This window comes from Rhinatrema bivittatum, chromosome 1 (genome assembly GCF_901001135.1).
Source record: "Rhinatrema bivittatum chromosome 1, aRhiBiv1.1, whole genome shotgun sequence".
NCBI classification, from domain to species: domain Eukaryota; kingdom Metazoa; phylum Chordata; class Amphibia; order Gymnophiona; family Rhinatrematidae; genus Rhinatrema; species Rhinatrema bivittatum.
Genome location: NC_042615.1, coordinates 636,604,546 through 636,630,868, shown reverse-complemented (window position 1 = coordinate 636,630,868; position 26,323 = coordinate 636,604,546).

The following is a 26,323-nucleotide window of genomic DNA, read 5'->3' as shown; positions in this document are numbered from 1 at the left end:
CTAATCACTTAACATGGTATTTACTTGTCAAAGATGTTAGCCCGTGGGCTGTAGCATAGTTGATGCAGCCTAGCAGACTATGGTATGGTTTAACCCACTAGACCCACACTGACAGCTTGTGAACTTGATTTTACTGGGACTGGAGGTGGAGCTTCCCTATACCAGCCATGTTTCCAGGGGCTGTCAGCAAACGTCCCATAAGAAGTGATCAGATGAAGTCAATATTTGGGAAATGGTTAGGGCTGGCAGTGAACAGACAGTATCTGGGTCCAGGCCAAGGTTGGGACATGCAGCAAGTAGACCTTACTCAGGTCCAGGCCATGGTTGAGATAGGCAGCAAGTAGACATTAACTAGGTCCAGGTCAAGATCGGGGCGGACAGCGAGTAGATAGTATCTGGGTACAGTTTATGGTCAAGGCAGGCAGCAATCCAAAGAGTAGTCAGTATCCAGCAAAGGTCAGAACCAGGAATCATGCCAATACAGCCAAGACATGACAAGATAAGGTACTGAGAACCAAGGCAAGAAAGGATGAACAGGGCAAGGCAGGAACAAGGCAATTGAGCAGGACAAAGAGACAAGGCACAGAATAACGAGGCAAGGCAGAAGGACAGCGAGGCAAGGCACAAGGAAGTAGCAACATGCACTGCAAGGCAGGAGGACATGTTGCAGAGGCATCTGCTTGCTGTGGCACTGGGGTTTAAATAGCAGCAGTGATGATGTTATTCAGTGGTGATAGGGTACGTTTTTCCCACCATGGAGCCTACATTAGTGATCAGTTGATGAATGCTTGAGCTTATGGGAGGCTGTAGATTTAGCAACGGTGGTGGCAACATGGCACAGAGGGGTAAAGGGATGCTGACTAAAACATGGCTGCCATGTTAGTGGCATGTTATAGCACACACACACCCCCCCCCCCCTAAAATCCGTTCACAGTTTTCTTGGCTTAGGTTTCTAGAGGAAAGACCAATGGAACTCCTTAGTGAGTCAAGGGACTTGGACATTGGAGGTAGACTCCTATGTGTTCTCTTCAGGGCCAAAGACTTTCCAAGAGATGAGGTATTGAAGTCAGTTCCAAATTCTCCTGGAGTCGAGAAATGCCTTGACAGCATATTTGGTGTCCTCCTCTGATGTTACCTCCATTGGTTTAGGAGGGGGTTATGATGGCCATATCAAGAGTAAAGGTTTGAGGAGGGAGACATGGAACACATTGTACACTAGGGATGTGCAGACAAAAAGTTTAAGTTCATAAGTCCATAAGTCGAAAAGGGGGGTCAATTTTGGTCAATATGGACATATGGAGAATTCCATAAGTTGAGTCTATGTCCATACGTGCACCGGTTCCCTAAATAAAAATTTAAACCCCTCACCCTCCTTAATCCCCCCCCAAGACTTACCAAAATTCCCTGGTGGTCCAGCGGGGAGTCAGGAAGCCATTCCTCTATTCCTTTGCGAGGAGCACGTGACGTCCGCGTCACGTCGGAGTGACGCGGCCGTCACGTGGTCCACCGCGGTTCCGCTCCCGGACCCCTCGTTGGACACAAACGGAACTTTTGGCCAGCTTGGGGGGGCCTCCTGAACTCCCCAAGCTGGCCAAAAGTTCCGTTTGTGTCCAACGAGGGGTCCGGGAGCGGAACCGTGGTGGACCACGTGACGGCCGCGTCATGTCGGAGTGACGCGGCCATCACGTGGTCCTCGCAAAGGAATAGAGGAATGGCTTCCTGACTCCCCGCTGGACCACCAGGGAATTTTGGTAAGTCTTGGGGGGGATTAAGGAGGGTGAGGGGTTTAAATTTTTATTTAGGATCAACGATCGCAATTTCCAACGTATTCAACATAGCTATGTTGAATAAGTTGGAAATCCGATCGTTTTCGCCTCATCACTTTTTTAAGTTAAAAAAAAAAAGTAGCGTTTTACATATAAGTTCAAAACGAATGCACACCCCTATTGTACACCTTATTAAAAGTAGGCAGCAGTTTCAGCTGATAAGCCACTAGTCCAATCTGTCATCTGATGAATGTTGGGAAAGGGCCTGATGAAATGTGGTGAGAACTTAGAAAAGGTATTTTTGAGCTGGAGGTTGCAGGTACTCAATCATACCAAGTCCCAGGTTTTAGGTGAGGTGCCAGCTGGCATCTTTTGTCCACCTGACTTTTATCTTTTGACAACCATTGTAAGGAGTTAGCAGGTATTTTGCCACAGGTCCCTGAGGTCATGATTTCAGCTGTGGGGCAAAAAACTGTTACTGGAAACGGAAGCTGCACCCAGGGATGTATGCCAAACACAATCTGGAATAGAGACATTCCCGAGAAGTCTCCAACATGGTTGTTGTTGGTAGAACTCTTCCCAGGGGAAGAGAGATGTCCAATCATCCTTATGTTCATTCACATAGGCCCTCAGGAATTAGTTAATGATCTGGTTGGTTCTCTCCATCTGTCCTTTACTTTGTAGATGATATGCTGATGAAAGATCCAAAGATACTCCACATTTTTTGCATAGACTTCTCCAAAAGTGAGCTGTGAATTACAACCTTGGTTGAGATGGAAGATATGCTAAAAAAAGAGACAAGCCAATTCTGGTGCAAATGAAAGTTCAGGGAATAGAGTGAAATGAGCCATCTTGGAGTGCTGGTCCATCACAACCCAGATGGAAGTACAGCAATTAGAGAGAGTTAAGTTGGTGAAGTATATGGCCACATGGTTCCAGGGTTTCTTGAAGGCTGGCAATGGCTGTAACAGACCCCAAGGGTTGGAAGCTCTTATTAGCAGCACAACTGGGACATGACTATATATACTATTGCATATCATAATTTACATGAGGCCAACAGTAATGGTGAAGAAGCAGTTCCATGGTCTTTGCAACCCCATGATGGCCCACCAGGTGAGAATCGTGGGCCTATTTAAGTATTTTTTCCACAGGCAATTAGGAACTACCATCTTCCCAGGTGGGAGAGGCACTGCCACAGCACTCACAATCCTCACTGGGTCAATAATATGGTGAAGGAATTCTATGGCATCCTCTCTCTTTAAGGATCATGAAAGAGTATCAGCTCACTGGTTCTTCTCTACCAGATGATACCTGAGCTTGAAATCAAATTGAAGAAGAAAGATCACCAAGCCTTACATGGGTTTAAGCATTGGGCCTGTTGGAGGTACTGTATATTCCTAAGTTCCATAAAGGTCATGGTTGGGTGTTGGACCCTCTCCAATAAGTAGCACCACTCCTCCAGAGCCAGTTTTACTGCTAGGAGTTCTCTATCACCCATGGTATAATTCTTTTCCATAACTTATTTTTCTTGGATAAAAAGAAGCAAGGCATGAGGGATCCCTTATCATTATGCTGAGTGAGGAGTGCCCCAACTCCAGTGGCAGAGGCATCTAACTCCATGATAAAGGGTTTAGATGGATAGGATGATGGATAAAGGAGTCTCCAAAGTATTCTTGCTTGAGGTGACAAAAGGCTTTGACTGCCTCTTCAAACCATTCTCATGTTGGTGTCCTTCTTTATAAGAGCAGTGAGAGAAAAAGCCAGAGAGGAGTACCCATACATGAACTGATGGTAATAATTGGCAAAGCCAAGAAATTGTTGCAAGGTCTTGAGCTAGCAGGTTGAAGCCAGTTTTGAATGGCCTTCACCTTCTCTGGGTCCTTGCACAGACCATACTGAGTGATAATATAGCACAGGAATGGCAGTTCTTCTTTCTCGAAAGTACACTTTTCAAGTTTAGCATATAAGAGAAGCTCTCAGTCTCTGTAAAACTTGTTTCACATTCTCTTGATGCTGTGCCAGAGATGTAAAAAGATGTGAATGTCATTCAGACAGAGCACAACATGTGAGTACAGAAAGTCCCTAAAATTTCATTGACCATATGTTTGAAGACGGTGAGGGCATTGCAAAGACCAAAGGGCATAACCAGATATTCATAATGGATATCCCGGGTGTTGAATGCCGTGTTCCAATTGTTGCTCTCTCGTATCCGTATGAGATTATAGGCTCCTCTGAGATTCAAACTTGTTAAGACTTGTGATCTTCACAGGCAGTTGAATAGCTCTGTAATAAGAGGCAGGGTATATCTCTTCTTGAAGGTTAAGCATCGAAGTCCCCATAATCAATGCACAGCCTGAGAGAGCCATCTTTCTTGCCCATAAAGAAGAATCCTGCCCCTGAAGGAGACAAGGAAGGGAAGATAAAGCCCCTTTCCAGGTTTTTCTGAATGTAGGTTGACATGGTTGAAGTTTCAGGGGCTGAGAGTGGATAGACCCTACCACTAGGGGGCATTTTACCTGGGACAAGGTCAATTGGAATGTTGTAAGATCTGTGAGGTAGTAGGGTCTTCACTTGCTGTTTACTAAAAACATCAGAAAACACCATATATGGAGAAGGAAGGACCAAAAGGTCTGTGATCTGCATCTGGGATAGGGTTACTGGTGAGAGAGACAACATTACTGACAAGAGGATCCCCAATGGGCAATCTTCAGAACCTCACAATTGCTGGATGGATTATGAAGCATTTGCCAGGGCAACCCAAGAATGATGGAATAGACGACATTGGATAAAACATAGAAGGAGATTTTCTCCTGGTGTAAGAACCCTATCTAGAGTGGGAGAGGTAGGGTGGCCATAGACAGGTGACTGGGAAGGGGTGTACCATACACCAAGAATATAGTAACCGCCTTGTCCAGGATCCTTATAGGAAGATTGTACTGATGGACTAAGGCTTCCTCTATAAAGTTGACTCCATCTGAATTCAAGAAGGCCTCAGTTTGCACTTTGGTATCCCAAGAGAAGATGAACTAGCATGAGGAGAGATTGAGGGCAAGCCTATGACTGTCTGTTCAACTAACACTAGGCTCAGAAATTTCCCACTTTTTCATGACAATGGTTGGCGATGTGCCCCTGGGCTGTGCAATAGAGGCAGAGGTTGAGCCACCTACATCTCTGTTTCTCTTCCTCGATGAGGCAGGATCTGTTAAGCTGCATGTGTTTTTCCTGAGGAGAAGCAGGCAACGTGTCTGCTGTAGTAACCAGAGGCTACTGGAACTTGGGTGACAGTCTGAAGTGACAGAAGGATGCCTTCCTCTCTGAAGCTTACTCTTGCAAAAGGGGGCCCACGCATATTGTCAGGACGATGAGATCTTTTAATGTGAGTGGAAAGTCCTTATCTACTAACTCACTTTTTATGTGCTCTACCAGGTGATGCTGGAAATGGTGGTCAGGCTATCTTCACCCCAATGGAGTTCAGAAGTCATGGTGCGGAATTGAATGGTGTATCGCCTACCATGTGACTACCATGCCTGATGTAGAGCAACTCTGTAACTGTGAATGAGGACCAACCAAGCTAATCAAAAACCTGCTGAAACTGGTGGATAAAGTTGTCCAAGTTTCACATCAGGGGCTCATTTCACTCCCACAGCAGTGATGTTCACGTTAGGCCAGGAATGTCAAGTAGAGACAGCAGGGATATTACTTTAATATGATCTGAGGGAAAATTGGCGGCCTGCAGTTCAAAGTACATTTTGCACTGGTTGATGAAACCTCGGATGCCCTTGGGGTCATCCTCATACCTGGGCAGTGGCATGAGATGTGGCATGAATCCTGGTTGTCAAGTCGGAGTAGCTGGGGGAAGAGCCATTACAGGTGGAAGGGTATGAACCGGCATAAACTCCATTGAAGTATGCTGGTCATGTTGTTGAGCTGGTCTTGCTGTTGCTGAACCTGGAGGGCCCACCCTGAGATAGCCTGAGCTGTAGGAGTTTCCCAAGCTCCTAGCCTCAGCAAACTGTCATGGATGTGAACCCTTGGGCTGTGGCACAGTTCAAACATCCTAGCAGCAAACCCATAAAAGCCCATGCAGTCTGCTGGTGGACTTTTTCTTACTGGGACTGGAGTTTCACCTATACCAGCTCTATTCCCCACAGGTTGAACCCTTGGGTTCCAATAGGTAACAGGGTTTAGGCAAAAGTCCCGTAAGGAATGGTCAGTTGAAGTCAAGATACTGGCAGTGGTCAGGGCTGGCAGCGAGCAGACAGTATCTGGGCCCAGGCCAAGGTTAGGGCAGGCAGCGAGTAGGCATTATCCGAGTGTAGGCCACGATTGTAGCAGGCAGCAAGTAGACAGTATCTAGGTCCAGACCAAGGTTGGGGCAGGCAGCGAATGGACAGTATCCAGGTCAGGACAAGGTCAGGGCAGGCAGCAATCCAAAGAATAGTCAGTATCCGTAGCAGAGGTCAGCACCAGGAATCAGGCCAAGACAGAAAAGACAAGGCAAGACAAGACCTGAGGAACAGGACAAGACAGGGTGAACAGGGGAAGGCAACAGAGAGGCAGAGCAAGGCAGGAACAAGACAATGAGGAAAGAGAAGGAGGCAAGGCACAAGGACAGTGAATAAAGGCACAAAGTGCTAGCAACACCCATTGCAAGGCAGGATGACCTGTTGCTGAAGCATCTGCTTGCTGTAGCATTGGGGTTTAAATAGCAGCAGCAATGATGTCATCCAGTGGTAATGAGGCAAAGATTTCCTGCTGCATGGCCTACATCAGTGCACAGTTGTCGCATGTGTGTGCATTTATGGGAGGCCAGGGAATAGACAGCGGTGGAGGTAGCATGGCACCAAGGAGGTAATGGGATGCCAACTGTGGCATGGCTGCTGTGTTAGCAACACATTACATTACTAAAAAGTTAACATGATTTAGTAAATACTGCATTTATGTTGGCAAATTAGCACTTATTAAAAATGCATGTTAACGATTACTTTTATTATGCCTTAATAAACAGAGGCCTTTCTGTTACACACTACACAGTCCTTTATCTTTATTGAACTACAGACTTGATATAGTGCATCAGGCTAATTGAAAGATATGCTTTGCATTCATTATTTTGACAGTATTGAGTTTATACCTTAAAGTACTTTTAGGGCCATGCTAGATAAGTCTTTAATTTTAGAAAGTGCATTATTCTTTCATATTCTCTACATCATACAAAAACTGCACATAGAAAAGTCTTCTGTAGTAATTTTTTGCAAAATTTGTATATTGAATGTTGTATTTAAAAATGAGAATACAGTACATGAATTTGTTTACCTGAAAATAAAAAAAATATAAATTATAAATATAGTAGCTACCATATTTTTTAAAAAGTTTATGTACTCAACAATGAGTGAATTGAGAGGACTAGAGAGTTGATGTGTTTAGAATCTAGGAAGAAATATTTAAGTTTTAATTATGTGGCATGTGTAAAGCTTCCACATCTAGTTTTAATATATTTCCATTGTTTCAGTTAGACTTGCATTGGGTTTCACAATACCTAATTATGGTCCTGCTAACATATGGTGATCAATATGCACTATATAATAGATGTTTCTAGAAGGCTGATCTATAACTTGTTACCATTCCTGACATAGTTCAAGATATATATTGAGTGGTCATTTCTGTGCTACTTTTAAAGAAATTGATAGTATTCCAATTCCAATCCATATTTGCCACTCTAATACAGTGTAAAGAATTGAATTGGGAATGCATTCACTTCTTGTGGCAAGAAATTGTGTCACCTTGAGGCTAATGGAACTGTTACGGCAAGTGTTGAGCACCCTGTGTGAAGCATCTACTTAATATGCAAGAAGTTGTCCATGAGCAATCAGAGTTTCAATTTTTCAAAGTGCTAGAAAAGATATCCATTGTTTAATTAGACTTCTTTTCACCAACTTTTCTTTTAAAACTAATTGTATCACCCTCTTTGAGAAACCAAGGCCTGCCTCTGAAATAATCCAGACACCGATTAATGTTTATGGTTTATGGATTCATCAGGATAAGATAGGAGATATACCAGGATTAAAATTAAACTGAAAGTAAATCTTGATTAGGATGCAGAATCAGAAAAAGAATGAAAAGTGCCAAGCCTTTTAAAAGTAAGTTAAATAATTTATCCAGACCTCTTCAATGATAGCTATAGGAAACCATCATAGAACTCTTTCCTCCATATACAGGTGAATTTGTAAAGGAATTACGCGCATAAATTTAACAAACTGTCATAGCAATTTTCAAAAGCTTTTACACTTGTAAAGTGCACTTATATGTGAATATCCTATGGACAATTCAATGGCATATATTATAGTAATTTTCAAAAGCCCACTTCACAGGTGAAGTGCATTTACAAGTGTAAAACCAATTTTTAAGCATGTAAATGCTTTTGAAAATGAGGCCTATACAGTATAACTGACTATATTTTGTACAAATTCATGCAATTGACACAGAATCTGTTTTTGAAAATAGGGTTTGAAACTTAAAGTTGTAAGCCATGTGATGAAGAAAAGGAAATCGCTGGAGAAAAAAATATGAAGCTACATTTTATTCAAAAGCAAAATGGACACAGATAACATTGCCTGTAACCATTGCTCATAGAGATGAGATTCACAATAATGCATGTTTACACTATAAAAGTTTGGTGGTAGATATAGTAAGCCCCCAAGAGAAATCATAAATGATAACTTTCAAACTGGTGTGCAGGCATACTTTAGTGTGTGCCCAGATACATTGCCATTTTATAACTTGCACACACATACGCGTACATGTTATAAAATAAATTGGCCATGCGCACATGTGCACCCAGTTTTAAGTGGGCATGTGCCTAGGCACGCAAATCCCGATTCTACCACATAAGTCATAGTATTTTATAATGGGCGCGCATACACACCAGTGTCAGTTTCACCAGTTCATCCACCATTAAGAGCTAGTTCCTGCGAACTCCACCGGTTTGATAGCCTGCACTGCCTCCAGTTACCCCAGACCCTTTAAACCCAGCAGAAATGGAATTTTTTTTTTTTGTTACACCTCCTCCATAACAAAAAGTAAAGTTATATGGCAGTGGATCTGAGTACATGCCGGGGCATGTAAGTATTTACTAGGGGTGTGCATTCGTTTGCAACGTATTGGCAATCCGCAACGTATATGCCATATTTGTTGTATTTGTGGGGGTCACGAAATGTATCGCGAACCCCCACTAATACAACATATCACTAACGAATACACCCCCACCCTCCTGACCCCCCCAAGACTTGCAAAAAGTCCCTGGTGGTCCAGTGTGGGTCCTGGAGCAATCTCCTTCTCTCGGGCCGTCGGCTGGCAGTATTCAAAATGGCACCGATAGCCTTACTATGTCACAGGGGCTACCAGTGCCATTGGTCAGCCCATGTCACATGGTAGGAGCAACAAGATGGCGCCATTTTGAATACCGGCATCCGACGGCCCGAATGCAGGAGATCGCTCCAGGACTCCCGCAAGACCACCAGGGACTTTTGGCAAGTCTTGGGGGGGGGGGGGGGGGGTCAGGAGGATGGGGAGTTGTAGTAAATTAAATGTAAAGGGTTGGGATGGTACAATGAGGTAAGAAAGAAGATGAAATTGGTGTTCAGACACTCTGACTAAGATTTTGGAGAGTCAATCAAATGAAGGTGCCCAGAATGTTCAGTTGTCTTTCCTTTGGGCTTTCTCATCTGAAGCAGTCCAGGGCTCAATGACAGAATGCTTGGAACTCAAAGAGAGGGAATAAGTGTTTGGAGTAGACATGATGACGTTTGAAAGATTCCAAATAAAGGAAAATCTATCTCAGGTTGTAATGGGAATAGACCCTTGTGCTGTGGCAAAGTTGGTGCAGCCAAGAAGGGGAACCTATTAGGCCCATGCCAACAGCTGACGGATATACCCTGGGCTGGGACATTGCAGGAGAATCACCTAAATCACCCCCTTTCCCTGCAGGTCCCAAGGGTTGGCAGGATTTATGCAATGGAGCCACAGTGCAAGCAGGGAAAAAGAGTCTGGGGCCAAGCTGAGGTCAGGGCAGGCAGCAGTCAGACAAACACTGAATTCAGTCGAGGGTCCAGGCAGGCAGCAAGTAAGGAATGGTCTATGTCCATAGCAATGGTCAGTGGCAGGCAGCAGATGGCAGGCAAGAGAGTAGTCCAGGTCTGAAGCAATGGTCTATGATAGACAGCAGGTCCGAGCCAATGGTCAAATCCAGGCAGTCAGGTCGGGACAAGGCAGGAGTCAAGGCAAGATAGAACAGACTGGAACAGACAGAACAAGACAGAGCAGTATGAAACCGGGCAGGGCAGGCTGTACAAGTCAACGATGAGGCAAGGCAGGCTGGATGAAGTGAGGCAAGGTGAGGTAAGGCACAGAACATGGCAGGAGCAAAGCAGGATCAGTATCAGGAACACAGCAACACATGCTGCAAGGCTCGCAAGAGGACCTGTTGCTGAGGCATAGGCATAAGCACGGCAAGGATTTAAATACCCCCATTGTGTGACATTATCAGGAATTGCTGCTGGAGAATTTCCGCACCGCAGGACCTACTTATGTCAGTGTGTGGCACGCACCTGCCTCCTAGGATGGGGCAAGGGATGGTGGCGGTGTTCCTGCTACGAAGAGGGGCTGGCAGCATCTAGGTAAGTGCAACTGGTCATGGGGCCATCCCGCAACCAGCCCCACGTTACACAGGTTTCTTGCTGTATTTGAAGTCATCCACATTTTGTAGAGACGTAGAGAGGTGGAATACTTTCAGGACAGAGTAGGCCAAGTTTCAGGGAGATTTTGCTCCACAGCTGAGGAGATACTCTTCCCAAAGATAATGTCAGTAGTGATTTCTATCAGAGTGAATAGTCTGAAGAATTCATAGAAGAGAGTCACTGCAGTGCAAAGGACCTCATTCTGGTGCAGAATATGCCCTATATATTCAGAGAAGAAATCACCAGCTGAATCAGATGGAAATGAGGGAATCTCATAACCTGGAAAGTTCAGGAAGAGTATCCTGAAAAGGGGTTTGGACATGTAAAGAAACCCTTGGACGTCTGTGAACTCTGTTTTTGTGACTGTTTTGAATATTTGCTATGCTATATATGTTTCCATAAAGTGTACATTTTATAATTTATTACATTCCATAAGTACCTCAGCAAACTTTTATTTGGAGCAATCCAGCTGTGGTGTGCACAATTTATTACTGGAGGTAAAGAGAGTATTTAGAACTCGAATCATTCTTCTCATTGTCAGAAAAACCCCAGGAGGCTCATGAGGTGTGTGATGACTCCACAGATCCCAGATGTGTCCTTGTGTCCAGTACAATTTTGGAATGGGGACTAGGGGTGTGCATCCGTTTTCCACGTATTTGTGATCCGCAACGTATTTTGTCCTATCTGTTAAATACGTGGGGAGGCGAAACCATCGCGACTCCCCACGTATTTAACGGATTTCTGTTTTATTCGGCCACCTAAATAAAAATTTAAATAAACCCTCCTGAACCCCCCCAAGACTTACCAAAACTCCCTGGTGGTCCAGCGGAGGGTCTGGGATCTATCCCCTGCACTCACACCGTCGGTGCTGGTTTCATCATGGCGCCGATAGCCTTTGTCACAGGGGCTACCGGTGCCATTGGTCAGCCCCTGTCACATGGCCATCGGCGCCATCTTATGCTCCTACCATGTGACAGGGGCTGACCAATGGCACCGGTAGCCTCTGTGACATAGTATGGGCAAAGGCTATCGGCACCATTTTGAGTCCTGGCATCGGACGGCCAGTGTGCAGGAGGTCGCTCCGGGACCCCCGTTGGACCCACAGGGACTTTTGGCCAGCTTGGGGGGGACCTCATGACCCCCACAAGACTTGCCAAAAGTCCAGCGGGGGTCCGGGAGCGACCTCCTGCACGCCGGCCGTCCGATGCCAATACTCAAAATGGCGCCGATCGCCTTTGCCCTCACTATGTCACAGGGGCCGACTGTCGGTACCTGTGACATAGTGAGGGCAAAGGCGATCGGCGCCATTTTGAGTCCTGGCATCGGACGGCCAGCGTGCAGGAGGTCGCTCCCGGAGCGACCTCCTGCACGCCGGCTGTCCGATGCCAGGACTCAAAATGGCACCGATAGCCTTTGCCCATACTATGTCACAGGGGCTACTGGTGCCATTGGTCAGCCCCTGTCACATGGTAGGAGCACAAGATGGCGCCGGTGACCATGTGACAGGGGCTGACCAATGGCACCGGTAGCCCCTGTGACACAGGCTATCGGCGCCATGATGAAACCAGCAAACGAGGGTGTGAGTGCAGGGGATAGTTCCCAGACCCCCCACTGGACCACCAGGGAGTTTTGGTAAGTCTTGGGGGGGTCAGGAGGGTGGGGGGTTGTAGTTAATTTTAATTTTAGCTGGGACAAGAATATAACTCGCCGTATTAACGCATCAGGGTGCCATACGGCCGAATGCAACGCATTTGCTCCCCGACGAATCCGAATCACGAATGCAACGTATGACGTCCCTCTGCACATCCCTAATGGGGGCTACACAAAACAAAATTGGGCATTCCAGCTTTTCAATTATGCACAGGTACCTAAAGCTCAATTTTTTCCTATATCACAAAGTAAAATCTTTTCAGCTATATTTTTATGTTGCCACTTCTTCAAATCTTCTGGTGCTGCAAAAATAAACATCAATGATTTATCAAAGAGTGTGTTATTTCCAGTTGCTAAGGATACTTTTTGAAGTATCAATTATGTCAACAAGTTCCTTAGGACAAGTTTCATTAATATAGATATTATAGATAAAATAAAAAAAAACCAGAAAAATAATCCATATCAGGTATCTCTTTTGAAACCTGAAGATACATTCTTAATAAATCTAGATTTGTCTGCAGTTAACTAAAAATACAAAGAAAGACAAATGGGAATGTTTACTAAATTAAAAAACAGAAAATAATGTATAAAAGCAACAAATAATGTATGTTAAGAAGTTAACCTCCAGGTAAAGGGGAAGGTCAGGAGACATCGCAAAATGCGCTAACACCTTACTGCCCCGTAACGCAAGCTATCGCACAGCTTAACGCTACTGAAAAAGGTGTAGCTAAAATCGGCGTTAAGTCTCTGCGATAGGACTTTGCAAACTGGTAAACCCAGCCCACTCCCGCCCCTAACTCCTCCTCTTTTTCGGATTTGCATCGCACCATACAATATGGTGCTATCACATGCGTTAAAGGCATTTTCGCTTGCATTAAAGGCTTATTGCATGCATTAATGGGGCTTTTCGCATGCGATAAGCCCTTAATGCATGTGAAAACGCCTTAGCGCATTTTGATAAATGACCCCCGGAGTTAGCAAAGATTGGATTTGCCTCCGGTCTAAGCTGCTCTGCTGCTTCCTTGCTGCCACTGGAAGTTCTTTCTGCCCACCAGGGCCATTCACCTCTAACCTGGGTGCCCGCTCCTCGGGGGCCCTATGCTTTCTTTCAGGTGCCTATCTTGGACCGAGTACTTGCTCCTCGAGGGCCTGCTCTCCCTGCCTTGGTGCCTGCAAATCCAACTGCTTCTGCTGCCAGGATCATAATCTAATGCAGCTACCTATTCAGTGAGTAAACTAACCTTGTCAGCTTGTCTCACCTTCAGCACTGCGAGTCTACATCCGGGACTCTCTCCTCTACCCAGCACTGTCTATTATCATTGAAGTGTGGGACGGGTCTCCTCTGCCGAGGACCCCTGGACTACTCTACTGGGTTACCTCACTGCTGTCACCTTCTGGGCAGTATCACCTGGCTGTATAATAAACACAAATTCTCTGTGTCTGCATGTATAGAGTCTAGCCTAGTACTGCAGTTCCCCATGGGGCTGCTCCCCGTGGGAGCGGCCATCTCCGCAGTACCCAAGAATAACACCTCGAAACCACAACACTATTTAAACAAAGTATTGCAAACAATGTGAGACTGAGCCCCTCTTGCCATGGTACAATTGAAGCAACCTCAGGGGCAGGGCCATAAGGCTTGTGCTGATAACAGGTGAATGAGTCTTGGCATGGACCAGGCTAAGACAGAGTCCAAGAGGCAATGGTGGAAGGAAAACAGAGACTGAAGACAAACTGTGGCTGAAACTGAAGACTTGACAAAAGAAAGGTTGAAGAATTGAGAAAAGAAAGGCTGAAGACATGGAGCAGAGCAAGGCTGAAGGCTTGGAGCAGAGCAAGGCTGAAGACTAGGAGCAGAGCAAGACTGGACTGGAACAAGGCTGAAGACTTGGAAGAAGGCTGAAGACTGGAACAAGGCTGATGACTAGAACAAGGTTGAGGACTTGGAACCAGGCGACATTTTCTGAGGCAAGGCTGAAACTTCTGAGTAGCCCTTTTATAAGGCAGAAGCTGTGACATCATTCAAGGATGCCATGAGCTTTTCCTGATGCAGACCTTTGAAATGAAACAATGTCATGTGTGCGCACCTAGGAGGACATCCGAGAATAGCAATTCCAGTAGCCTCTACTGAGAACCGGTGGCTTCCAGCCTCATGAGACTGGTGGTGTTTGTGGTGAATAAAGTTTGTGGTGAATAAAATTCATTTAATATGATAATCTGAAATAGGGGAAAAAAGTGAAATATGGCATAAGATATGGGGTTAAACCACTTCTGAATGGGTGGCATATAGAAAAATGTCATCTGCATATGCAGAGAGCTTATATTCCTGTTCAGATATATATGCTCAGATATATATGCTCAGAGGCACCAGGCAAGGTTGCCCGCTTTCTCCTTATCTTTTCAATATATCTCTTGAACTGTTGCTGCAATCTCTATGCTAAGATCCTTTGATTCATGATACTAAATACAGAAATGTTGAATATAAGCTCTCTGCATATGCATATGCAGATGATATATATATATTAATAGATGGCCATTATCAGTAATGTATCTACCTTTCTAAAACTGAATTGAGCTGAAAAAATGCCCCTTAATAATTTTTGCTACTTCACTCTCTTCTATATTTCCACTGGGTGTTGGATGGCCTAAAATATTTAGGTATCTATTTTTACAATTACATTGAATTGACGTTACTCAAAGCTAAAAAGAAGACAGTAGCTCAATTAGTGTGTTCCATCTTCCATTGGAGCCCACTACATTTCTCAAGGTGGTGCCGTTGGGGTACGATTAAAATGGTATTAGCACCCGGATTAACTTTATGCTAAGTATGCTACTATATATATATATATATATGAAATAGGGAGATAATATAATACACCCATTCTACATGGTCGAAAGTCTTTTCAACGTCTAAAGAAATTGCAACCTCTGTATCATAAGGTCTTTCGAGGTATAGAGTAAGTTAAGAAATAGATGGCCATTATCAGTAATGTATCTACCTTTCTAAAACTGAATTGAGCTGGGTGTATAAGTTTGCCCAGAATTGTTTCTAGCCTAAAAGTTAACAATTTAGCTAGAATTTTATAGTCAACATTCAACAATGAAAAAGACCTGCAATTGAACATAGACATTGGATTTAGCTTAGGAAACACCACTAACTTAGCCTCATTGAACAAAGAGAAGCTAAACCAGTGACTTGCATAACAGAATAAAAAGAGAGCAGTTCAGGGAGTAATTGAATAGAGAAAGCCTTGTAAAATCCTCCGTATAGCCATCAATACCAGGGGCTTTATGAGTTTGCAATGAAGATAAGAACATAAGAACATAAAAACATGCCATACTGGGTCAGACCAGGGGTCCATTAAGCCCAGCAACCTGTTTCCAACAGTGGCCAATCCAGGCCATAAGAACCTGGCAAGTACCCATAAACTAAGTCTATTCCATGTTACCGTTGCTAGTAATAGCAGTGGCTATTTTCTAAGTCATCTTAATTAATAGCAGGTAATGGACTTCTCCAAGAACTTATCCAATCCTTTTTTAAAAACAGCTATGCTAACTGCACTAACCACATCCTCTGGCAACAAATTCCAGAGTTTAATTGTGCATTGAATAAAAAAAAACTTTATCCGATTAATTTTGAATGTGCCACATGCTAACTTCATGGAATGCCCCCTCGTCTTTCTATTATCTGAAAAAGTAAATAACTGATTCACATCTACCCATTATAGACCTCTCATGATTTTAAACACCTCTATCATATCCCCCCCTCAGCTGTCTCTTCTCCAAGATGAAAAGTCCTAACCTCTTTAGTCTTTCCTCATAGGGGAGCTGTTCCATTCCCCTTATCATTTTGGTAGCCCTTCTCTGTACCTTCTCCATCGCAGTTATATCTTTTTTGAGATGCGGCGATCAGAATTGTATACTATATTCAAGGTGCGGTCTCACCATTGAGCGATACATAGGCATTATGCCATTTTCCGTTTTATTCACCATTCCCTTTCTAATAAATCCCAACATTCTGTTTGCTTTTTCGAGTGCCGCAGCACACTGAACCGACAATTTCAATGTGTTATCCACTATTATGCCTTGATCTCTTTCTTGGGTTGTAGCACCTAATATGGAACCTAACATTGTGTAACTATAGCTTGGGTTATTTTTCCCTATATGCATCACCTTGCACTTATCCACATTAAATTTCATCTGCCATTTTGATGCCCAATTTCCCAATCTCACAAGGTCTTCCTGCAATTTATCACAATCTGCTTGTGATTTAACTACTCTGAACAATGTTATATCATCTGCAAACTTGATTATCTCACTCATCATATTTCTTTCCAGATCATTTATAAATATATTGAAAAGTAAGGGCCACAATACAGATCCCTGAGGAACTCCACTGTCCACTCCCTTCCACTGAGAAAATTGTCCATTTAATCCTACTCTCTGTTTCCTGTCTTTTAGCCAGTTTGTAATCCACGAAAGGACATCGCTACCTATCCCATGACTTTTTACTTTTCCTAGAAGCCTCTCATGAGGAACTTTGTCAAATGCCTTCTGAAAATCCAAGTATACTACATCTACCAGTACACCTTTATCCACATGTTTATTAACTCTTTCAAAAAAGTGAAGCAGATTTGTGAGGCAAGACTTGCCTTGAGTAAAGCCATGCTGACTTTGTTCCATTAAACCATGTCTTTCTATATGTTCTGTGATTTTGATGTTTAGAACACTTTCCACTATTTTTCCTGGCACTAAAGTCAGGCTAACTGGTCTGTAGTTTCCCAGATTACCCCTGGAGCCCTTTTTAGATATTGGGGTTACATTTGCTACCCTCCATTCTTCAGGTACAATGGATGATTTTAATGATAGATAATGTATACCCAATCTCTGGTAGGGTAATCAGAGAACCTAGAAGGAGACAATTTTCCTGATAAAGTAAAGGGTGATCTAAGGAAGAAAGGAAATTAGGAAAAATAGAAGCATCATTTTGTGAGTCAGTGGTATATAAGGATGTGTAAAAATCCTTAAAATCAGAGAGTTATCCAATCACTTGGTAATTATAAAGTCAGTGGAAGCTTTAATAGCAGCAATTCTCTTGTATTCTTTGCGGTTTTGAAGGCCAGTAATCAACCCAATTTATATTCAGCTTAATATCAGGATTTCTAGAGAAAAATAGATTTCACTGCTGAGGCACTAATCTGTTTATTATATTTATATTTTAGACCATATAGAGGGGGAAGCAGATCATTTGTATTGGATTGAGTATGCCAATTGAGTAATTTGATTATATAATTCAGCAGATTCCCATTGCAAATCCTTATGTTTCATAATAGAATAGCTAATTATCAGACTATATAACATGACCTTAAAGGCCTCCCAAACAACTTGGGAAGAAACATCTGGTATCTCATTAAAGGAAAGATAATCATCAATGGCTGAGGTAAATTAGGAGAGAAAATATGATTCTTCTAATAATTCTGCATTAAATCTCGAGCATGAGGCATCTGCAGGAGGCAAGTCCCAATGCAGGGATATGGAAATAGTTGCATGGTCAGAAATCAGGATAGGAGAGACAGTTGCTGAAAATATGGGATCCAGTAAGCTCTTAGAAATTAAAAAGTAATCAAAATGTGTATATGATTGGTGAGGAAGTGAGTAAAAGGTAAATTCCTAGTCGCTTGGGCATAGATTCTGTCAAGGATCAGTCAATCCATGAGTAGTTATAATATTATGTATGTAATGCAATATGAGAGGGAAGGCCCTGTTTTCTTGAATTATATTTCACATTTTGGTATAACCAACCCCTTTTACAACAAACTCATTTTTGGCTATTACTAATTTATTATAAAATGAAATCACTACAGGTGTATTTCTAAAACATTAGCAAGAGAAGGTAGTTGTAAATTTTTTATAATAATTTATCTTTATCATACCAAGGTCACCACAGCTGACATTGTTAATGTTTCCCATATTAATTATTGGAAACTCTTTCATGAATACCTTTCAAATATTTTTTAAAATATTTACAATAGGCTAATTACTGAAGATGCAGGTTTGTTTCTATAATACATCTTTAGGACCGATAGTTCTTTTTACATTGAGACATCTTTCTTAGAACTTTTTTCCTTCAAATGGAAAGGTGACCATTATAAACCTATGTTCATGAGGCTGGCTGGAGAATGAGTTGAGCACTAGGTAATTCTGAGTACTAACAGGTGTTCAAAATATAATCAGTAATGAAAATTAACCTACTATGCAAAATCACCTGCAACTATTAGTGCTAGGCAATCTCATAATACCTGATTCTGAAGCAGGTATATAGTTTTTACAAGTCAGTTAGAGATGGATGATAACTTCACCAGGTATTATAGGAGCCATTTGTATGAAAGAAGGTCAGCAGTGTGGAAAAGAAAGAAGTTTGTAGTCTTAAAGTTTGTCACTTTTGCTGGACTTAACTGGTTTTATAGATGGTATTATTTAGAGAGGTCTAGCAAGATATTATTTTTGCAGTAAGGTCTAACATTTTGCAAAGCTGCACGATTTATGGAGACTTTTACATTTTCATTTGATTAAAATGAATATGAATGCAATGTCCTTTATACAAATTTATATGCTGCGTTCAGTGACATTTTGTTCCATAACATAAAATTCCATAATTTAAAGCAAAAACAGCAGACATATTTGCTGAAATACCAGTCAGAAATGCATTTAGATGAATAATAATTGTTTTAGGATTATGAATGAAGAATTTTCCAAGATTGTAGAAGCAGCACTGGATTTGCTATCAAACAGGCACTGAACCAGAATGGCTGTGAAAGTTTAAAATATAGCTAGGGAGTATAACTTTCAAATAAATGCTTATTGCAGTATATTCATGTGTATATGGTCACAAGCAGATCTATAGAAGTATTTTATAACATGCACATATAAACTAAGCAAACCACAGGAAATGTGCAGGAAAAAATACAATGTCCACACAAAATTCAGTAATATATAATGTTTTCATTCTAAACGGCAACTCCACAGTTGCACCTTTAACTGCTGTAATATACACTGTGGAGTTGCCGTTTAGAATGAAAATATTATATATTACTGAATTTTGTGTGGACATTGTATTTTTTCCTGCACATTTCCTGTGGTTTGCTGAGATTATTTGCATGCAGAAGTGCTCCTGTTTGTTGTTTGCATTTTCTCTATTTTATAAACTATGCATATCGCTACCCTGTGTTGCGCTTCCCAGCCGTGTCCGCTCCATGGCCGGGCTGCTCACCTTTCTCGTCCGTCCACGAGCTCCGGTCTCTCCCACTCCGTAGCTGCAGCCAGTTCGCGGCATCCCTGGAACCCCTGCGCTCAGTCTCCCGTCCAGGCCTCACGATGGGGCTCAGCGTCCTATGTAGCATTGGCCCCGCCCCTAGGCACACGTGCGAGGACTGCCCGGCCTCTTATAGGGCCAGGGGAGGATCCCACCTCCGCGGCATGCCCTGATTGATGGCTGCATTAAAGGAAGTGGTCTGACACCACTTCCTCGCCTTGGCAATCGGGTCGTACACTCCGGTGTCTCTAGTTTGCCTTCCAGCGTCTCCTGTTCCAGTGTCTCTTGTTCCAGTGTCTCCTGTTCCAGCGTCTTCTGTGTCTCCAGTTCCAGCATCTCCTGTGTCTCCTGTTCCTTCGTCTCTCCATCCCTGGTAGTACCCTTCGGACTGATCTCATGGTACTGACCATTGCTTGCTCCTGACTACTGTTGATTGCTGCCTGAAACTGACCTCTGCCTGACCACTGACTACTCCTGATCGCAGCCTGGAACTTGACCTCTATCTGACCACTGACTTCTCCTGATCGCTGCCTAGAATGTGACCTCTGCCTGACCTGACTACTTCCATATTGACTACAGGTACTGACCCCTGCTTCGGGTGACCATTCTGAACTGTTACTCTGGCCTTGATCCTTGTTGTCCACTCGGCCTCTCTGTTCTGGCCTCCTGTGACCTCTGGACATTCTTGTTTGGACATCGACCATGCACCCTTGTTTGTGGTGGGCACTCCCCTGTGCTTCCTCTCTAGGAGACCCTGCGAGGCCCACCTAAGACCAGGCGGCCCAGGTAACCAAGGGCTCAACCTGAAGGAACCCTGGGTTGCTATTGGTGAAGCTCCAGCTAGCCTCCTGTGCTCCGCCTCCTGGTGGCAGGCGCTCTCCAGGTCAAATCGGAGGGCCATACCAATCCTGCACCAGGCCAAGGACCCACCTCCAGCACAACACCTTGCAACATATGTGCATATGTAGGCTTATGAATACATGCAATTCATTGAAACCATGTATAGCAATGCATTGAATGCATATGCTTTTCCTATTTTAAAGATATGCGCGCATATATATGTTATACACAAAAGTAAAGTAGGACTTACACGCAAAAATAAAGTAGGACTTGCGCTCATAAATGGAATTAACTAGTTTGCCAAATAGTCTACCATTTCACCCAATCCTTCTTCAGGTCATCAAGTCCTTCCTAGTTATTTATCAAGAACTCCCCCAGCTCACCCAGACCTACTGTCCGTGTTTAATATGACTTACACCAGATAATTAGCAGGAGTAAAAATACGTAAGTTGACAACTTTATGTGCGAGATCTTTAAAACAGCTACTTATGCTTATAAGTGTTAGCCATGCCCCATAGCACCCCTACATCACACCTTTTTTATGTACATATTTGTACATGTGAAAGTGAAAATAGGTGCATATTTTTTACTTTTATAAAATATAGAATACACAAGTAGATGTCACTTACACGAGTATATGCTAATTTTTACACATGCAACATTTTGAAAATGCACTCTTTGGGGCGGATTTTAAAAGCCCTGCTCGCGTAAATCCGCCCGGATTTACGCGAGCAGGGCCTTGCGCGCCGGCGCGCCTATTTTCCATAGGCCTGCCGGTGCGTGCAGAGCCCCGGGACTCGCGTAAGTCCCGGGGTTTTTCGAGGGAGGCGTGTTGAGGGCGTGTCGTGGGGCAGGGCCGATTGGCGCGGCATTTTGGGGGCGGGATGTGGCATTTCGGGGGCGGGCCCGGGGGCGTGGTTTCGGCCCGGGGTGGTCCGGGGGTGTGGCCGCACCCTCTGGAACCGCCCCCGAGTTGCGTCTCGGCGCGCTAGGGGCCCGCTGGCGCGCGGGGATTTACTTCTCCCTCCGGGAGGCGTAAATCCCCCGACAAAGGTGGGGGGGGGGTTTAGATAGAGCCGGGGGGGGGGGTTAGATAGAGGAAGGGAGGGGAAGGTGAGGGGAGGGCGAAAGCGAGTTCCCTCCGAGGCCGCTCCGATTTCGGAGCGGCCATGGAGGGAACGGAGGCAGGCTGCGCAGCTCGGCGCGCACCGGCTGCACAAAATCGGCAGCCTTGCGCGCGCCGATCCTGGATTTTAGCAGATACGCGCGGCTACGCGCGTATCTACTAAAATCCAGCATACTTTTGTTTGCGACTGGTGTGCCAACAAAAGTACGCGAACGCGCATTTTTTGTAAATCTACCCCTTTATTTTTTATCTTTTTGCATCAATTTACATACAGGTCTATCTTGTAAAGTGCGGCCGCGTTTACCGTGCTCCTAAGCTGCTTTTTACTCCGTTTTCGGCTGCGTTAGCCCTTCCTGCGATCCCGAATCCCCTACTCCTACCGCGTCCTAAATTCCCCGGGCAACCCCTTCCGCCCGCAGCATGTATATTGCATGCAAATGAGCGAATTAGCTCGATATTGCATGCAAACGAGCAAATTAGCTATTCCCTAGCATCCCGTAACCCGCGCCCCGACTATCGCTATCTTTCCGCGCCGTTTTGTCGCGCGTTTAACCTGCAAACTTACCGCCTACCCTGACCCAGGCGGTAGAGGCATGGGTAAGGGTAGGTGGAAAGCTTTCCTCCAGCCCCTGCTCACCTGCCCCCGCCGCGATCATGGGTGCTGGTCTCCGTGGCAGCCCCAGTCCTCTCCCCTGCTCCCGAAGCCCAAAAAAAAAAAAAAAAAGCGAAAAAAACGTTGCAGCTCCCCTCCGATGTCTGGACTGGGGCTGCCACGGAGACTGCAACGGCAAAGCAAAAAAAACGGCGAAGCAAAAAAAAAACCAAAAGCAATTTTGGTTTTTTTTTGCTTCGCCGCTGTGTCCCCCCTCCTCTTGGAGCAGGGCGCGAAAAGCAACCTTGCTCCGGGAGAAGGAGGGACACAGCGGCGAAGCAAAAAAAAAACCAAAAGCAATTTTTTTTTTTTTTTTTTCAAAAGCGACAATTTTGTCAAGATCCCAAAAGTAAGTCGCTTTTGGACGCCTGCAAAACTTACTATTCTGAAGCCATCAGCAGGAAGACATTGCGATCGTAGCTCCTCCCGACGAAGACAAAGATGGCCGCCTGCAAGGGGGAAAGCGTGCAATTGGCCGCTGAAGACGTGACCACGTGACGTCACGTCTTCAGCGGCCAATTGCACACTTTCCCCGTGCAGGCGGCCATCTTCGTCGGGAGGAGCTACAGGCAGCCACGATGGTGTTCCTGTTGATGTCTGCAAAAAAGTAAGTCGCTTTTGGGTTTTTTTTTTTGCTTCGCCGCTCAGTGTCTCTTCTCCTCCCTCCCAGAGCAAGGCTGCTTTTCGCGCCCTGCTCCGGGAGGGGGGAGAAGAGACACTGAGCGGCGAAGCAACTTACTTTTAGCTTTTATTTATTTTTTTTTTTCGCTTCGCCGCTCAGTGTCTCTTCTCCCCCCTCCCGGAGCAAGGCTGCTTTTCGCGCCCTGCTCCGGGAGGGGGGAGAAGAGACACTGAGCGGCGAAGCAACTTACTTTTAACTGGCAGTCCCGACTTCCTGGTATCTGTCATTTCAAATGACATTTGAAATGACAGATACCAGCGTGGCGTGAAGCCTTAGGCCCGCGCACCCAGGATACTGTATAGGCGCTCTATCCAGTAAAATGGGTTGCGCGGGCCTAACGCTTCACGGGCACTTATTAGCCGCGGCTTACATTTGCATGCAATTAGAGTTCAGGATCGAGCAGTAGGTGAACTGCACTGTGTGGGCAGTAACCGCGGGTGCTGCAGGCACTAACGCAGCTCTTCCTACCGCTCGGTACTGGAAAGGCCTGATAGTCAGTATTTTTCATCAGTAGGCCCTCAAACCAGAGCATCAAAATTAAACGTAAAAAATCAGTCTATAAATTAAAATACATGTACTGGAAAAATTGATATAGAACATAAATAATGTTGCAGTATTACAATAAAACATACATTTATTCAACATGCAGTATTAAGAAATTACATAGGTTATTTAGAAAAAAAACCATCAGCGAATCCCAGTCATATCATCAAAATTAATGAGGAGGGAGGCAAATTGCTGATGTGAGAGGGTACTAAGTCTGACTGCTGATGCTTTACAAGTCCAGCTTTTAAACGTTTGTCTCCTCCCATTGAGATATGATTTCTTTCTGAATAACGTTTGAAATATAAGTATGACTGGTTCTGTTCAGCAATTGCCATGGCATATGGATTTAGTACTTGCCACATAGGGCTAGTTCATACAGCTCAGATTGGACCTTGCCCTAGGACTTTTGACTCTGCCTTGTCCTCCATCTTGGACCTCTGCTTTTGATCTGGCATGCTGGTGGTCACCCATCAAAGTCTGCTTTTTTTTTTTTTCAAAGTCCCAGACCCAGTCTACTGAGCCTATGCCAGCCTATATTACTGAAAATTGCAGCACTGCACTATAGAAACACAAATGCAGCTGCTGCAGGTATACACTATGTGGATTCTTGTTGGACTTCCCTTCTTTCTCATCCCTTCCTTTCATTACATCTTTTCTTTTCTGTCACTTCCATACTAGTGTAATGCAGAGGAAAAGAGTACTTGAGTCTAAACAGTGCCATTACTAGCTCTTTGATTTCTTCTTAGGCGCACTAAAAAATATCCAGCTGTTTCCATGTTGCCTACTTGGCATCTGCTCTGCCAAGAGCACACTCAACATTCTTTTATCATTTTGTCTTATGTCAGAGTTTGGTCGCACTCTATAAATATGTCTATCATCAATCCTTCAGCAGTGCCTGACTGTTGAAAACATAGACATTTTCTCACTTACCATATTGTTGTCTATTCTTAGGAGGTTATTATGGCACAACATTCATATAGCAGGCATCACTCCCTACTGCCAGTATGCATGCTGGAGAATATAGTCCACTGTCATAGTAAGGGAATAGAAATTAGGGAGGGGCAGGTATAAGGTTAGTTATGGCAACTAGGGAAATCTGTATCTGCCCCTAAGAGCATAAGACCATAAGAATGGCCAATGGTTCATCTAGCCCAGGGGTGGGCAATTCCGGTCCTCGAGGGCTGCAAACCAGTCGGGTTTTCAGGATATCCTTAATGAATATGCATGAGAGAGACCTGCATACACACTGCCTCAGTTGTATGCAAATGTATTTCATGCATATTCATTAGGGGTATACTGAAAACCCGACTGGTTTGCAGCCCTCGAGGGCCGGACTTGCCCACCCCTGATCTAGCCTAACATCCTGTTTCTGAGTGTGCCCCAGAGTCACCACATGAAAACCAGAAATTATCTAAGAGATGTGCATTTGTTTTTGCCGAATTGGGAATTTTCAACAAAATTGTCCAATTCGGCATGTTTCAGGGAGCCCGAAAAATGATCAGGATTTTCCCATTTTTTCACAAAAATGTGTTTTTTGGATTAGGCGCACTAACAGGAGTTAGTGAATGTTAACTCCTGTTAGTGCGCGCTAACTCCCGTTAGCATGCACTAACCCAAAAAAATGATTTTTCACGAAAAAATCCCCCCAAACCACAAAAAAACATCATTTCCCGTGGCGGACGAAAAACGAAGAATGACATGAACACAAAAAATGATTCACATCTCTACTCTTGATAGACCTATAAAAGTGAGAAGCAACTTGACCTCCACCTAATCTCTAACATTCATTTCTGTGTTCTAGGATTATAACCAGATCCCTCTTGAACTGTGCTCTGCTGCTTGCTATTTCTCAGTTTAATTACCAATTACCAGCATATTTCACAGTTTAATTACCAACTGACTAAAGAAATACTTTTGTATGTTTGTCTTGAAATGTCTCGATATAGTTTCACTGAATACCCCCTAGTCCAAGTATTTTTAGACAGGGTAAATTGCTTATGTTTTTTCTTTTCCATTCATGATCTTGTAGATATCTACTATTTCCCCTCAATCTTCCCTTTTCTAAGATAAAAAGATGTAAATCTTTTTTTTATTTATTTGTTTATTTATTTATTTATTTTCTGGATTTGTATACCATCAGTGTAGCCATCATAACGGTTTACAACAGTAAAAAATATAATAAGATAAATACAATAAAACCAAAATACATAAAATTACATTGGCATAGAAACATTATAATAAAATAATATTTAGAATAAAATATTGAAAAGCAGGTACGAACAATATAATAAAACAATGGTTATAAAAGAATAGTAAAAGATAACATGTAAAGAAAGGCATGTTTAGTACCTTTACAAAATCATAAGATAATAAAACATAGGGGTTCATGAGAGTGGGTAGGTTAGTTACATTCATTGTAAGCCTTCGTGAAAAGCCAAGTTTTTCTTTCTTTCCTAAATATCTTTAGGTTTTGTTGTAACCGTAATTCTGTGGGGAATGAATTCCAGATCTTCGGGCTAGCAAGAGAAATTGCACGTTCTCTTACTTGCATAAGTTGGGCCGATCACACTGACGGGATGGGTAGGAGGCCTTTATTAGCTGATTAGGTTCTTTTAAGGTACATGTATTTTAATTGCTGTATTAAACCAGTCTGTTTGTTCCCCGTACATGATCTTTTCATTTAAGAGATGCTGCAAACCTCTCACCAATTTAGTTGACCTTTTTCTATACTTTCTTCAGTTCCACTACATCATTTTGAGTTGGGACAACCAGAATTGCTAGCACTCCAGCTGTGGTTGTATTAGACCTCTGTAAAGAGGCATGATATTATCTTCCAAATGGTCATTGACAATTATCCAAACTTTTTTGGCTACTTATTCTTGCAGTTTTACAAAATCAGCTTGGTTTTTCTACCCTTATTGGTTTGGCAAACACTGTGAATTTCACAACGTTACTCATTACTCCATCCTCTAGATTATTTATAAACAAATTGAATGAATAGTACCAAGTTTAGTACCAAC